The sequence below is a fragment of the Lissotriton vulgaris genome, chromosome 10 (genome assembly GCF_964263255.1).
Source record: "Lissotriton vulgaris chromosome 10, aLisVul1.2, whole genome shotgun sequence".
NCBI classification, from domain to species: Eukaryota; Metazoa; Chordata; class Amphibia; order Caudata; family Salamandridae; genus Lissotriton; species Lissotriton vulgaris.
In genome coordinates, this window is record NC_141698.1 from 1,000,401,413 (window position 1) to 1,000,415,453 (window position 14,041).

The 14,041-nt window shown below is 44.5% G+C and overlaps 1 protein-coding gene across 3 annotated transcripts in view; it reads right to left on the reverse strand.

The window, feature by feature from the left end:
- PHKA1 (phosphorylase kinase regulatory subunit alpha 1) overlaps positions 1-14,041 on the reverse strand; it is a 1,293,387-nt gene that overhangs the window by 1,061,834 nt on the left and 217,512 nt on the right. The window lies entirely within an intron of this gene.

Sequence of the window (14,041 nt, forward strand, 5' to 3'; positions counted from 1 at the left end):
GGGTCGCCCAGGCGTCGCATTTATACTCATGGGTGCACGGTGACCCTCGGACCCCGCACCTCATATTGGAGCGGTTGTTTGCTGACCCGCTTCCTTTGCCTGCAACTGTCTGCCTGCCCACAGACCGCGCAATTGGCCGGATGGTCTCGCTGAAGGCGACCAATCACGCCTGGAATTGCTTAGTGCGCTCTCGGGGCTGCACTTTGCTTTACTCCCCACTGTTGCCTGTGGAGTGGGCCCTTTGGCTTGATCCACTCGGTGAGAAGGGAGTGGTTAAGGCACTGAGTTCTCTTGGTATAACGAAAATGGAAGACCTGTTTGAGGGAGGCGTACTCAAAACTTGGGACCAGTTACTAGTTGCTGAGGCAGACCACACCCTGTTACAAAAATTCCAATACCACAGGCTCCGCTCGGCCTTTCGTGAAATACTGGGCCCAGACTTGGAGGAACCTGAGGAGATCCCGGAATTGACATATATACTGAAGTCCACCACTGCGGCGAAGCTCATTACACAGCTTAATAAGCTGGGTGTGACGCAGCAGCGTCTGCAGCCGTCGAAGGCCAGGGAGGCCTGGCAGGCAGACCTCCAATCCCCCATAGATGACGGGATGTGGCGCTACTGCTGCTCAAGCACGCACAAGATATCCCTGAACGGCAGGCACCGCTTGGTGCATTTCAAATATTTACAGCGAGTGTATTATACTCCTGCGCGCCTCCATCGCTACGGCCTCCGCACCACGGCCGAATGTGAACGCTGCCGAACTCCGGTAGCCGATTTTTATCATCTGGCATGGCAATGTCCTGGAGTGCAGGCGTTCTGGGGGGAGGTCTTCGCGGAACTCGATCAAATACTAGGGGAGCCTCTACCTCGCACTCCTGCCTTGGCGCTAATCGGTTATTCAAAGCCACTAGCCCCGGGACTGCGTCGACTAGCAGACATGGCGTTGCTCCTGGCAAGGCGGGTGGTAGCGACCTGCTGGATGAGGGGGCCCCTCCCCACGAAGGCTAAATGGCTGAGGGACCTGCAGTACTGCTGTACCCAGACAGAACTGTATAGCGACCTACTTCCGCCCAGAAGCAGGCCCAAGAATTTTTGGGATCTTTACAAGGAGTACATACAGAAGGGTGAGGAGGACAGCTCCGACACCGCTGAGGCGGTGGAATTGCAAGATAGAGTAGAGGAGCTCGAAGCTAACACTGAACACTGTGGCGCGGGGGGGGCGGGAGTGGGGAAGTTCCTGGTTGACTGAGGGTAGCTGTGAGAATCCGGGGATGGCCTGATGGAGGGTAACTGAGTAAGGGCTGTTCTATATGGGGGACGGGGGGGGGGGACACAGGGTAGGCACACTCTGGAGGTTTTATAGTTGGGACAGGATAGGAGGACACACAGACACACAGTAGCGGGTGGGGGGGGAGTTTGGTGGGTATTGTTTAGTTTCTTGTTGTAGCCATGACGTTGGACCGCTGTATATCACATGGACAAGTTGATTGCCAGTTGCCACACCACACCAGTATGCTGCCTACGTTGTGAACCCTTGAATGGCATTGTTGTACTGCTACTACATTACCTCGCCGCCAGGCCTCCGGGATGCTGGCACTAAGGCTGTGTACGACCTGCTACTGGCTGTTTATGAGAATTTGGTACCGCTTCCGGAGGTACACCGTGTTCATGTGTTATTGTTGGTGATGTCAATGGCTTTGCTGTCAATAAAGATCTTTTGAATTAAAAAAAAAAAAAAAAAAAAAACTCTCCTGTACTTGTTCTCATACATGAACCGTCCACGTAAAGTGTCAGGTCTGGGTTGGTCAGTGGAACATCTGCTAAGTCTCGTCGGGGCTTTGTTACTGCATTAATTATCTCTATACAATCATGCGGGCTGGATCTGTTATATTTAAGGTAACAATGTTGCGGGATTTAGGATGCTACAGCGTCTGATTTGTATGTGTGGCTGGAACAGTGTCAGTTCATAACCTGTCAGTCGTGCTATAGTCAAGTGTTGAGTCTGGGTTCGGTTTAGAAGGACTTCTACAGAATGTGGAACTTGTACTGTCAATGGATGTCCTAATACAATTGAATCGCTTTGTCTGATTGCTAGGGCTGTCGCTGCAACTGACTTTAAGCACGCCGGGAGTGCCTGGGCTACTGAATCCAATGTACTCGAAAAATAAGCGCAAGGCTTATGTGAACCTGCTTGGTCTTGTGTGAGGACAGACAACGCTGTACCTTCACGTTCGGTGACAAAAAGTGTAAAAGGTTTGCTGTAACATGGTGTCGCTAAAACTGGTGCTTGACATAAAGCTTTCTTTAATTCCTCAAAAGCCGGTGTATGTTCCTGAGTCCAAGGAAGGGCAGTCGAAGTCGCTGCCTCCTGTGTTGTCAACTGAATGAGTGGTTTAGCTAGAAATGCATACTGGGGAATCCATTGTCTGCAGTACGAGGTGAGGCCTATAAAGGCCCGCACTTCCTTTTGTATCTGGGGTTGTGACATATTTACAATTAACTGGATGCGGTCAGGAGTGAGCTGTCTCCCCACTTTGGACAGCAAGTGACCCAAGTACACAACTTGCTGAACACAGAATTGTAGCTTTGAAGGAGACACCTTGTGTCCCTTGTCGGCCAGAAAATGTAAAACGGTCAGTGATGCTTGTTCACATTCGGGTTCACTTCGTGCGGTGATCAGCAGATCATCAACGTACTGCAATAAGGCAGTGTTAACTGGCATTTGGATACAATCAAGTTGTCTTTTTAGTGCTTGGCTGTAGATGCTGGGGCTTTCTGTGAATCCTTGAGGTGCGCGTGAAAATTTGAAACTTCGTCCATTTAAACTGAATCCGAAGAGATATTGGCTCTCTGGATCAATGGGCACACTGAAGAAGGCGTTCTTGAGGTCAATTACAGTAAAGAACGTCGCTTCTGAATCAATAGCAGTCAATAGGGATGAGATGTCGGGAACCACAGGGTACTGTGGAACAATGCATTTATTCAGTTCTCGTAAATCAATCACCAGCCGATATACTGGCGGTGCATTGGGATCAGTACGTTTAAGAATCGGAATAATAGGGGAATTACAGATATTGGAGTCGGTTTCTACGACCACTCCTTGGGCAATGAGCTCTTCAATCATTTCCAGTAAAGCCACGACAGCATCGGGTGGTAACTTGTATTGTCTGATTCGGGGTAAAACAACTCCTGGTTTGAGTGTAACACGGTATGGTGTAATGTGCATGCAACCTACATCGGTTGGGCCTTGTGCCCACAGGTGTTTCGGTACATTTTTCAATCTGACATCAAACTCTCGTAATACATAGTGACCCTTGAAGTCACGCAGGAAAAGTCTAACTCCTTCCGGAGAACAACATATCACAGCTCCTAGAGCCTTCAGTGTCTTTATTCCTAACAAGTTTTCTGGACATGATTTCGTGAGTAACAAGTCTGTAACACGTGATAGTGGACCTACTGCTAGGGGGACGGGTTCTGACACTTCATTTACAATAGGCTGTCCTGAAAAACCAAGGGAAACATTCTGTGAGCCTGAGAGGGGTGCCCCTGGGACTTCATTATGGCTGATTGTTGTGCGGCTTGCCCCTGTGTCAATTAAAAACTTTGTCTTTTCCCAATACTCGACTATGTACATAAGGACCCTCTTGATCTACAGGAATCTCAATAAGAGGCAAGCCAACCTCCCTCTCTAGGCTGTTTCATGTGTATCGCTGATAATCGGGATAGTCAGATTGGGCATACTGGTACATTTGCTGTGAAACTTGCTGAGTCGTGGCAATGGGCTGTGGCTGTGATACCGCTACAGTCTAGGCGGTGTGTGATGAAGCATGCATAGGCTGTATATTCTGTGAAGTCTGTGGCTGGACCTGGTCTTGTCTAGGCTGACGCGGTCTTTCTTTAGTTTTACCTGTCACTATATTGTGTTTCAGGACTGGACATTCATTTACGTAGTGGCCTGGCTGCTTGCAATAGTTGCATGTCCCTTTAACAGGAGCTGCTGAATTATTTGTCTGCGTCCCACCCTTTTTCTGACCGTCAGCTGGGACTGACTGGGCAACTAGTATTTTCATTTTCGTGTCTTTCATACGTCTCTGTTCATGTTCTTGTTCTTCCCTAATTCTGTTCTGATGATATTGTAACATTTGCAACATCTGAGATGGCGTATTTGCCTGCCATGTACTCTCAACTTTATATACACGATTCTTAACCTGGGTTAGGGAATTCTCTACTAATTTACTTACAAAAAGGTGTGGGTATGACTCGCTGCTTGGTTTCAGGCCACTATTAATAATGAAACATTTCTCGAATCTTGAATAGAAGTCACTAGTATCTTCATCGTGTTTCTGTTTACAGGCTGAGATCGCGTCCCAGTCTTCCTTTTTAGTTGTCAATAATCTTGGCAAAACCTGTACTATCAATCCTGGTAATGCTTTAGCTTTTTCCCCAAGGCCTAGCCCTGGAGTACGGATTTTTTCCTCGTCTTCTATTTCAGTCCATATAATCTTTTTATCTCCCACCTCCCATTCTTTGAGTTTCTCATAGATGCCAGTAGGTAACAGTACTTTTAACAATTTCATAATATCCGTATATGTGTAATCTCCCATGAGTAACATATCCTTAAGTTCTCGGTGAAAACCTGCAGGGTCTTTATCGTGACAGGGTACTAGTTTCTTCATCTCTAATAATTCTAACTTTGTCAAAGGTGTGTACACATTCACACGTTTCAGGGTATTATCGGCACCCATAACTGGGTGTACTTCTCGTAAAGGATTCTGTCTGTCAAAATGCTCCAAATGAAACATTTTTCTTTCTGGGGGCGGAGCTGAAACATATTGAGGGCCTAAGAAAGCGTTATATCTGTGCGGTTGCTCTAGAATTATTTGAATCAACTTGGTACTTAAGCCTCTCCATCTATTCATAAGTAGTGCTTCTAATGTATCAGGTAAGGGACCTGGGTCCGAGTGTTGATTTCTGTATAACGTGAGAAGATGCTGAATCATGTATATACCAGCTAATTTCTGTTAGTCTGGGGAAAGGTTCAGAAATGTCTGTGCTACTGTATCATCATTGTATATGCTAGGATTGTCAGCCCATAGTACTGCTGACCGGGCTAGTTCTTGTTCATCCATAGAATTGAGTACATGGTACCCCATTCGTTCTTGAAGCATTTTATCGGTATCTTGAAACAGATATTCAGAAGAATTCGGTTTTGATATGCCGGAAAGAAAAACTCTCTTGCTTTCTGGGCGAATACCTTTCCTAAGGTAATTTCCCTTACCCACGTACGCTATCATTTCTTTATGTTGTTGTTCGGATTCCTCTGGGTCGTCCTCCTCGGAGGAATCAAGCCGGTTGTTATCTGCTTCCCTTTCTTGTTTCTTTCTTTCGTGTATCTCTATTACTTCTTTCCTGATCTTTTTGTACATACTTGCTATACAATTCTGTTTATCGTGTTTTCCCTCGGCTATGTTCTGGCCCCATTTGTTTAGTGCATCCATCTCGTCCTGGTCTACCCCAGGCCTGTCTCGTTCTCTTATTAGACAGTTTATGAAGAAGCGTAATATACAACCTTGAGTGTCAGCTTTCTGGTGAGCCAGGGCCTCTTTAATACAGTCAGGATCTTCCCCAGTCTGGATAAAATGGTATATTCTATCTAGGTGTTCAGTCATTCCTGGGAACAACACTAAGTAATCTGTAACTTTTCGTAAGCGTAGAGATGCTAATAACATCCTATCTTCTTTACCGGGTACTGGATCGTATCTGCAAACTGGAAGAGGTTCTTTAAGCATGTCGAAATTTGAGGTTCGGGGTGTACGGTTCTTTAATATGTCCCTTATGTTTAACCTATGTTGTTGTGGCGGGGTCTGGTAACCTCCTGTCGCACCTCCAGAGGCGGAGGCTTGAGCATGACTTGTCTGTGGGGACTGTGTAAGTAACTGAACTGGTGTTTTTCCAGGGTCAGGCCCAAACGGATTCAGGGTATTTATCTTAGGTGTAGGAAGTGGTGGAGGAACAGGTGGAACAGGATTTTGGGCAGGTGAACTTTGTTGTGGTAAGGGCGGGACATTGTCTTGGAGTGGGTTGCCACCTCCGTCACCGTCAGCAGGCGGTACCTGGGCAGGTGGATTGGTGTAAGCGGGAGCTACATCATCTAGATAGGAAGCAAGGAATATGTCCTTTGTAGTCCTGTGATTTACTTTAGTTGGAACCAATGGTGGCGGCAGATCTTTCGGTATTTCTGAAGTGGCTTCAGGCGAACCCTCGGTCACTAAGTACATGCCATTTACAAGATTGTTTCGCATGCGGTCTACTTGTTCTGCTTTTACTCGGATCCCTTCATTAACTAATTCGTTTTCTCTGACTTTATCCGACTCTTCTCTATGTCTGTCTTCTTTTCGGAGGGCTTTTTCGGCACGTTTATGTGATTCTTTACGCCAAAATTCTATGGCGTCTTTCTGAGATTGTCTGGCTTTCTTTTTCCATAGCGCTTCTTCTACTTTCAGGATGCACTCGGCATCCCAAGTTCCTGTAACGGGCCATCTGTGTCTTTCTTCTAGGTGCTTAGTATAATCGGCCCATAAATCTAGGTACAGTATGGCATCTAAGCCATGCTTATGGTACATAAAATTTCCAGGTGTGCCCCCAGGGGGGATAGGAATTTCTTCCTCTAGCATCCCTTTCCTAGTTCCTATCTGTCTTAACTTATTGAAAAATGGCATCTTGTTACTTAGTGCTGGATACTCGATATTTGTTACTTACTTCTGAACACAGCTAGTTACACAAAAACACAGTAATGTACACAAAACAGTCAACTCATACCACGACATTAATCACATGAAACATTTTGAACACGTATGACCACCCTTGGTACTAGATGTACTGCTAAACAGCACAGATACACTGTCTAAAACAGTGCAGACCGTGTTTGTGTACCCAAACCCGTCTTTACCGGATACATAATAATGCACCCGTCTAGATGCGTCCCCAGCAACGGTACTCACTGGGAAGCACGGAACAGAAGGCCTCGGAAAACTCGACTGGACTGGACCGGACTGGACTCGACTCAACTCGATACGTGAATACTTCGGAACTGGTGGGCCTCTTGACACCTCGGACCTTGCTTCTTTCGGCTAGGCTCTGGTCGGGATCCTCCGCACTCCTCACCGCCTCGTCTGGGTGCTGATCGCAGTCTCCGTCACCTCCGTAGGCCTGAGGGAGATACAGGAAATCCTGCGGGTACGCGTAGTGTCCGTCACGACTGTGGCAGGGGGCCAAGGCTGCAACGCACCAACCGGCGCGTAGGGTGGGGGAGGGGTCCCTATTCGGGCACCAAAATAATGTGGTAAATATTTGATTTACCATCCTAATTTCTATGCAGGTAAGTACTTAAACAAAAATAACTCGATCGGAAAGAAAGATGCAGAGTCCGTGGTGTTAGAGTTCTTAGGGGTTTTATTCCTTAAAAAGGAATGGTTCTGGTACCGGATATCGGGTTCCTGACACCACTGGGGTGCAGGAAGGGATAGAGCATACTTTATTGACATTACATTACTTTTATACTTAATATACACAATAGAAGTCAATGCAGAAGGCGTAACAGCTGAGAGAAACAAGATAAGGATACACACGTGTTAACAATACGTAATCAGAAGGCGTGAACTAAGGCGTGCACAGAGGTGTGTTCTAGAAACGGCACATGTAAGTGTCAGAAGTGGGTGGCTCTATGACAGAATAGTGCAGAGTCAGCAGGAATCGGTAGCTAGGATGCGCGCGCAGCTGCATGACGTGTGATTGACGTAAAGTTGGAGGGTGCAGGGGACTTGACATTTACACTAGAGGAAAGAGACAGAAGTCTGGCATGTCAGATCAACTCGTTCCTATATCATATCTGATATCTGATGTTTGGGAACCATATTATCTAGAAGGAAAAGGTCTCTCGGACAGAGGCTATCCTATACTGACTATGAGTGCGTGCACATGTGCCTACGTGTCTGTGGGTAAAGCGAGGGGGTATGGGCCTACCATGGAAACGGGAGCTATGAATTACTTGCATGGAGACAGAGAGGCCGGGCCCTTTGCTCTGCAGCCGGGGGTTTGTTTATCTATTCTGCTGGACTGGAATGTGTTTTCGGGAAGCTAAGCTTGGCTATACTGATAGCATGAAGGTAAAATACTGTCTTTGGCAGGCAGACAGGCCGAGCCAGGCTCCGCTCGCCTCGCAGGGAGTAGGACATAGTTCACGGGTGGGGGCATCCCACCTTGCAGTTTCAGGAGGCAGAGATGCTTTTCGGAAAGAGGCTTGATGACAGAAAACAGGGCCTAACTCGCACAGAGCCAGGAATACATGAAAGTGCACCATACAAAGACGGTGGCAAGGCATATTTAGGAACGGAATATTCAACCCATTCAGGGTGGATCTGAAAGAGGACATGTTAACGTTGGACGCAAATGTGTTTGCGTCTTCATAGCTGGCACAGGAGGGAAGTTACATGCACTTTAAGCTCGTACATGGAGACGGTGGGGTACACGTTAGGGAACATTTCGTGACCATAAAATTTATATTTCCTCATCTTCCTTGGACCGGAAACAAGCATCCTTGAACCGGTTTCGGGCTAACCGCCCTCATCAGCCAGGCTAGCTTGAATCTAGTGGCAAAGTAAGCAAGGGACCCACCTCTGAGGATACCCTGCCAACTTAGGGCGAACAAAGCAAACACAAGGAGATGATGGACGGAGAGCTGAAACTTTTCAGACACTCACCCCCAGTCACAGATCTGGGTTGAACCCATCATCGTTCTTTAGCTCACTTCGCCACCCCAGTTCAGACACAACTATATGCAAATCAGTCTTGGCCCTGTGCCTCATGGGCAATCGACCGATCAACATAAGCCGATTAACTTTAGAGATTGGATCTATCGCAGCACAAGGAAGTAAAGCTACGTTGCTGGATTGGACAGCATACAGTGTACACACACTATTAATAATACAAGTTGCATGTTCCACTGTTACTGTTAAACTTTTAACTGCTCATAAATACTCAATAAATACATGTCTAGAATATGTACACTACTGACATTAGCACATATATATATATATATATATATAAATATATATATATATATATATATATATATATATATATCGCCTGACAATGCTGATATATGATATCTTGATTATGACAAAATCTAATAAAGAACAATTTTAAAAAGGCACAAAATACACAAGCAGGTTTCACTGGAATATAAACTAAAAAATGAAGATCAATATAATATGGACTTTACCTTACTTTAAAAATAAATGTTGACTTCCAATTATAAAGAAATATGTCAGAGTAGACTATTCAATAGTCAAAGGCCTCAGCTCGGATTATCACGTTATCATTCAGATTCTGTGACACTGGACTATGGAAAGAAACATGCTTGTGAGAAGAGGTAGGCTTACCTCTGAGGTAACCCTGTGGAGGAGCCATTAGGTTTTTGGTTTTATTTCTTTGTGATCATATTAAAGTGCATTGCAGATCCGGAGGCAAGTACTCCTGATTGTACAAGTTTATTTTCTGGTTGTTGGGGCTACACAGCCATTTGTGTGACTAGAAGACTTAAGAAATTAAAAGAAATAGTGTACGATTTTAAACTGAGGACCTGTGCAAGGAGATGAGGACATATCTTACCATCTATACAGCCAGCAATAGGTTTAGGACAAAAAACTACAGAATTGACCAATTAGAGCTAGAGATAAAACCGAGTACAAGAGAGGAGTAGGAAAGAGCAAATTCTTATACTTCAGTTCACTAGTCTCTTTGCCTTTTTACGATGGATTATGAAGCTGCTAATCACAGAAAGTTGATCTTATGTGTTAGATTTACAGCACTCAACTGGTACAGCCATGTTCATGTAAGGAGATAGCTGTGATTGGAAGTAATGGTGAACAAGGATTCTGGAATATTAGTGGGGTGGATTTCTGACACCATAGATAGGAAATTCAAATCGTTATGGCCAAATATTAAAAGAAAGGTGTTTAAGGCTTCAGTTTCTAAGGGCCATAAACATAGAGATGGTACACAATGCAGTGGTTGAGTAGGAAAGGTCAAGAAGAAAAGAGTTTCAGGAGAAGTTATTCCTGGGAAGTCAAAAAAGGTGAGAGTAGTAGAAGACAATGCAATAAACTGCAGTGTGGATGAACTGAATAGTGCAGTGGGCATGGAGGGTGGGCACGATAAAGGCCTGAAAGGTGTTTCAAAAATAGATGTTTTAGACGAGTTATCAGAAGAGGCGGAGATAGATTTCTCGTACTCTTCTGTTTTTGATTCTGATCAGGATGTGGTTGAGGTAAAAAGGAAGGGAATATTAGACAAGATATGAAAGGCCTCAGAATCAAAGATGGCAATACTAGATCCTTTTGAGGATTAAATGTTTGATCCTCTGTTAATTAAGCACCCACTATCCGCAGAGTGGGCACCATCACTGCATGTGGCAAAGCATATCAACCTCTAGTTAAGGAGAGACATACCTAAAGAAGTCAGATTGCGTTAGAGATCTGAACGCCCCAGGTCATCTCTGCCAGATAAAATAGCAGTGACTTTGAATTTGAAAATCTCTGCATTTGTTAGTAAGAGTGGGAGGGATCGAAGGAATCGTCTGGTTGGAGGGTTGAGGTCTTGCCAGGACCATCTTTTAGATATCAATGGACCTCTAACAAAGCTCAGAATATGGGTATTTGAATGAGATCCTGTAGATCCTAGGGAGCTTCACCAGAAGATGTAGCGATCTATTTGTTTACTTGGTTACAAAAATACTGATCTGTCTGATGAAAGAAGGAAGAGCACCCCAATAAAATATGATCCAAATGAATGGCACTGGCAATCAAAGAAGGGCCGAATTCCGTTTTAGGGGTGCCTTTATTAAGGAAAGGTAAAGTATGTGGGAGTGTTTAACTCTATGCAGAAATCACAAAAAGACAACAAGAAAGTTTTTGGAGAGAGAGTTTCTGCTAGGGCCTGGTGAACAAGGGGTTGGTTCCCCAGTCTAGGACAGAGAACTTCCAGATCCTTCTTGGGTCGTAGATCTAGATCCCCTTTTGGATATGGTTAGTTTGGATACATACAGAACCTCTCAGGGTTATTTCACGCAAAGACAGTGAAGTAGAGGGAGATCATCAAAAGTAGATAGACGCCAACAGGGTTTTTCTGTAGGGAAGTGCATTTCAAGGCCATTCAGATATCCCAGTAAAGTTGAGTGGCACACTAGCCCAATTTTATGGGAATTGGATGAGAGTGACCCAAGATCCTTGGGATTTGGAAACTGTCAAGGGATACAAAATAGAATTTATGGAGAGTCCAGTGCAGTGGAAAATGCCTCAAGAAATATTTTTTCAATTTTTATGGCAGAAGCCAGCGCATTTGTAACAAAGGAGGCAGAGGATTTAGTTGCAAAAGGAGCAATAACATATGTGGTGGATGTTTTTCTGGATTTCAAGGTCATCATTTTCTTGGTGGAGAAGAAGGAAAAGGGATGTGCCCCGGGACAAATGTAAGAGAGTTGAATGAGTGGGTTGTGTACCATCATTTCAAGATGAAAGGTGAGCATCTGTTGAGAGACATGTGGAGAAGAGGCGATTGGTTAGCATGGTTGGAGCTGAAAGATGCTTATCTAACGGTTCCGATTTGGGAGCCACATTATAGTTTTCTGACGTTCAGATAGACAGGAAAGTTGTGGAAATTCAGGAAACATCATTTTAGTCTTTTGTTGACATCATGGTACTTTACAAAGGTGCTTCGGCCGGTGGCATCCTCATTACGGGCAAGAGGAGTCAAGGTGGTCATATACTTAGATGACAGTCTACTGATGGGACAGAAGGGATTTTACAACACCCAAAAAAGGCATTAGAGCTTTTGGAGTCCCCGGAATATTTGCAATAAATAGGAACAAATCATGTTTGGTTCCATGTCAGGAAACACAGTTTCTGGGTTTTGTGGTGGGTACGAATCAAAAAGGGGTGAGACTACCAGGGGAGAAGTTAAAAAGGTTGAGAAATTAACTGCAAAGGGTTTTAAGGATGGAGGAATTACGATTAAGGTTGTTGGAAGTAATTCTAGGCTTACTGTCATTGACCGTTCAAGCAATTTTTCCAAGTTCTCTTTAATATTGAGCTCTGCAGAGATTGAAAATTAAGTGTCTGAGCCAGAGTTGGTCATATTCAAAGAAAATTCTGTTGGATCAGGATTCGAATGAGGAGTTGATATGGTGGCTTCAAAATATGAATGCTTGGAATGGCAGGGCTATTTTTGGGGAGGGTCTAGAAATAGTAAGAGTCAGATGAGCGTTTGTAAGTAAGGATGCAAGACGTGATCGCAGGTGGCTGGTTGATGAAGTAAGAGAAGCAACTGCACATCAACTGTTTGGAATTGTTGGCAATGATTTACAATTCGGTGCTTTACTCAAGGGATGTTATAATGTTGCGTGATGCTTTGCATGGACAATGTGTCTGCAGTAAGATAAGCCAACAAGATGGGAGCCCCTTGATCAAAGGGTGTGGCGGAGTTGGCAAAGGTTTTTTGGGAATATTGCTTGAGCAAAGGGAAATCTGTTATGGCAGAGCATATCCCTTGTCTAAGCAATGGTGCATCCAATTGGTTTTTGATAAATTTCAAGGACTCAAGTGATTGGCAACTCAACACAGTGGTGTTTGAGGATTCCTGAAATTCGCGGTCCATTCGTTGTAGATCTCTTAGCAAACAAGTTGAACACTCAGTTCCCAGAATTCTTCAGATGGAGACCGGATCCAGAAGCATGGGAGGAAGATGTGTTCTTACAGGATTGGAGAGGGCTGGCTCCTTATATGTATCCTCCTTGCCTAGATTATTGGTGCAAGTACGCAGGTACAAGGAGAAAATGGTTGCGTTAACTCTGAACCTGGAGGTCACAAGCTTGCTTCCCTATCATGATTGAGATATCAGTGGATTTCCCTGTATGCCTTCCAAGATTCAGGAGCATGATATTAGGTCCTCAGGTAGATTATCACAGTCAGGTTGGGTTGGGTCTGCTAGTATTGATGGCATGGAGAATTTCAGGAGACAATGGTAAACGCAAGGCCTTTCGGTGGAATCTTTGATACTTATAATAGGATCCTGGGCATCAGGAACAAGAAAGGCATATAAATTGCCATGGCGGAAATTGGTTTGTTGGTGCTTTCAATGGGGTTTTAATTTCAACTGATGTAGTTAACGTGGTTAATTAATAGACTCAATTGTTTGATTTCTTATAGAACGGGAAATGTGTATAGATCCGCTATTGAAGCTAGGCATTCGTTAGTGAATGGATTGTCTATTGGTCAGAATGTGGTGGTTAAGAAAATCATGTGTAGTATGAGAGTTTTGAGACCTGCAGTCACTAGGTATTATTCATTGTGGGGTGTTAAGAAGGTTTTAACTGTGGTGGAAAGCTGAGGCAACAATGTAAGTTGCAGTCTGAAGCATATGTTCTGGAAGTTGACTATGTTACTCCGTTTGGTGTCGTTTAGGAGGATTTTAGATGTGAGGGCACTGTGCGTGGTCAATTGTTAACATCTCACAGAATGCTACATAGACTACTTTCTCCAGCGATTTTGGCATGATGGGTCTCACACCACATTGTGGTGATGGGAGAGAGTGGCGTGTATGCGAGTAGATTTGGAGCACATTCTGTTAGGGGCACGTCTGTGTCACAAGCTTTCGGTTTGAGTGGAGGACTACAGCATATTTTGAGAGCTGCAGATTGACCAAATAGAAATATGTTGAAAAATTATTTTAAACCTGTGGTGAGTGCTATTTATAATGTGTTAGCGGGACTCTGAAATTGCATACTGCTAGCCCTGATAGCTTGACATAAAAAGTAGAGCTGAACTTTTAAATATCTTTTCACTCAAGCTCAGGACCCCATTCACTTGTGTTTTTTTTTTTAAGCGGAACATGGCTGAAGAGTTATTTTACTGGTATGGCCAATCACAAGGAGCTCTCAACATATTTGCACCAGGACACATCATTTTATCTAATCCCACTAAAGGC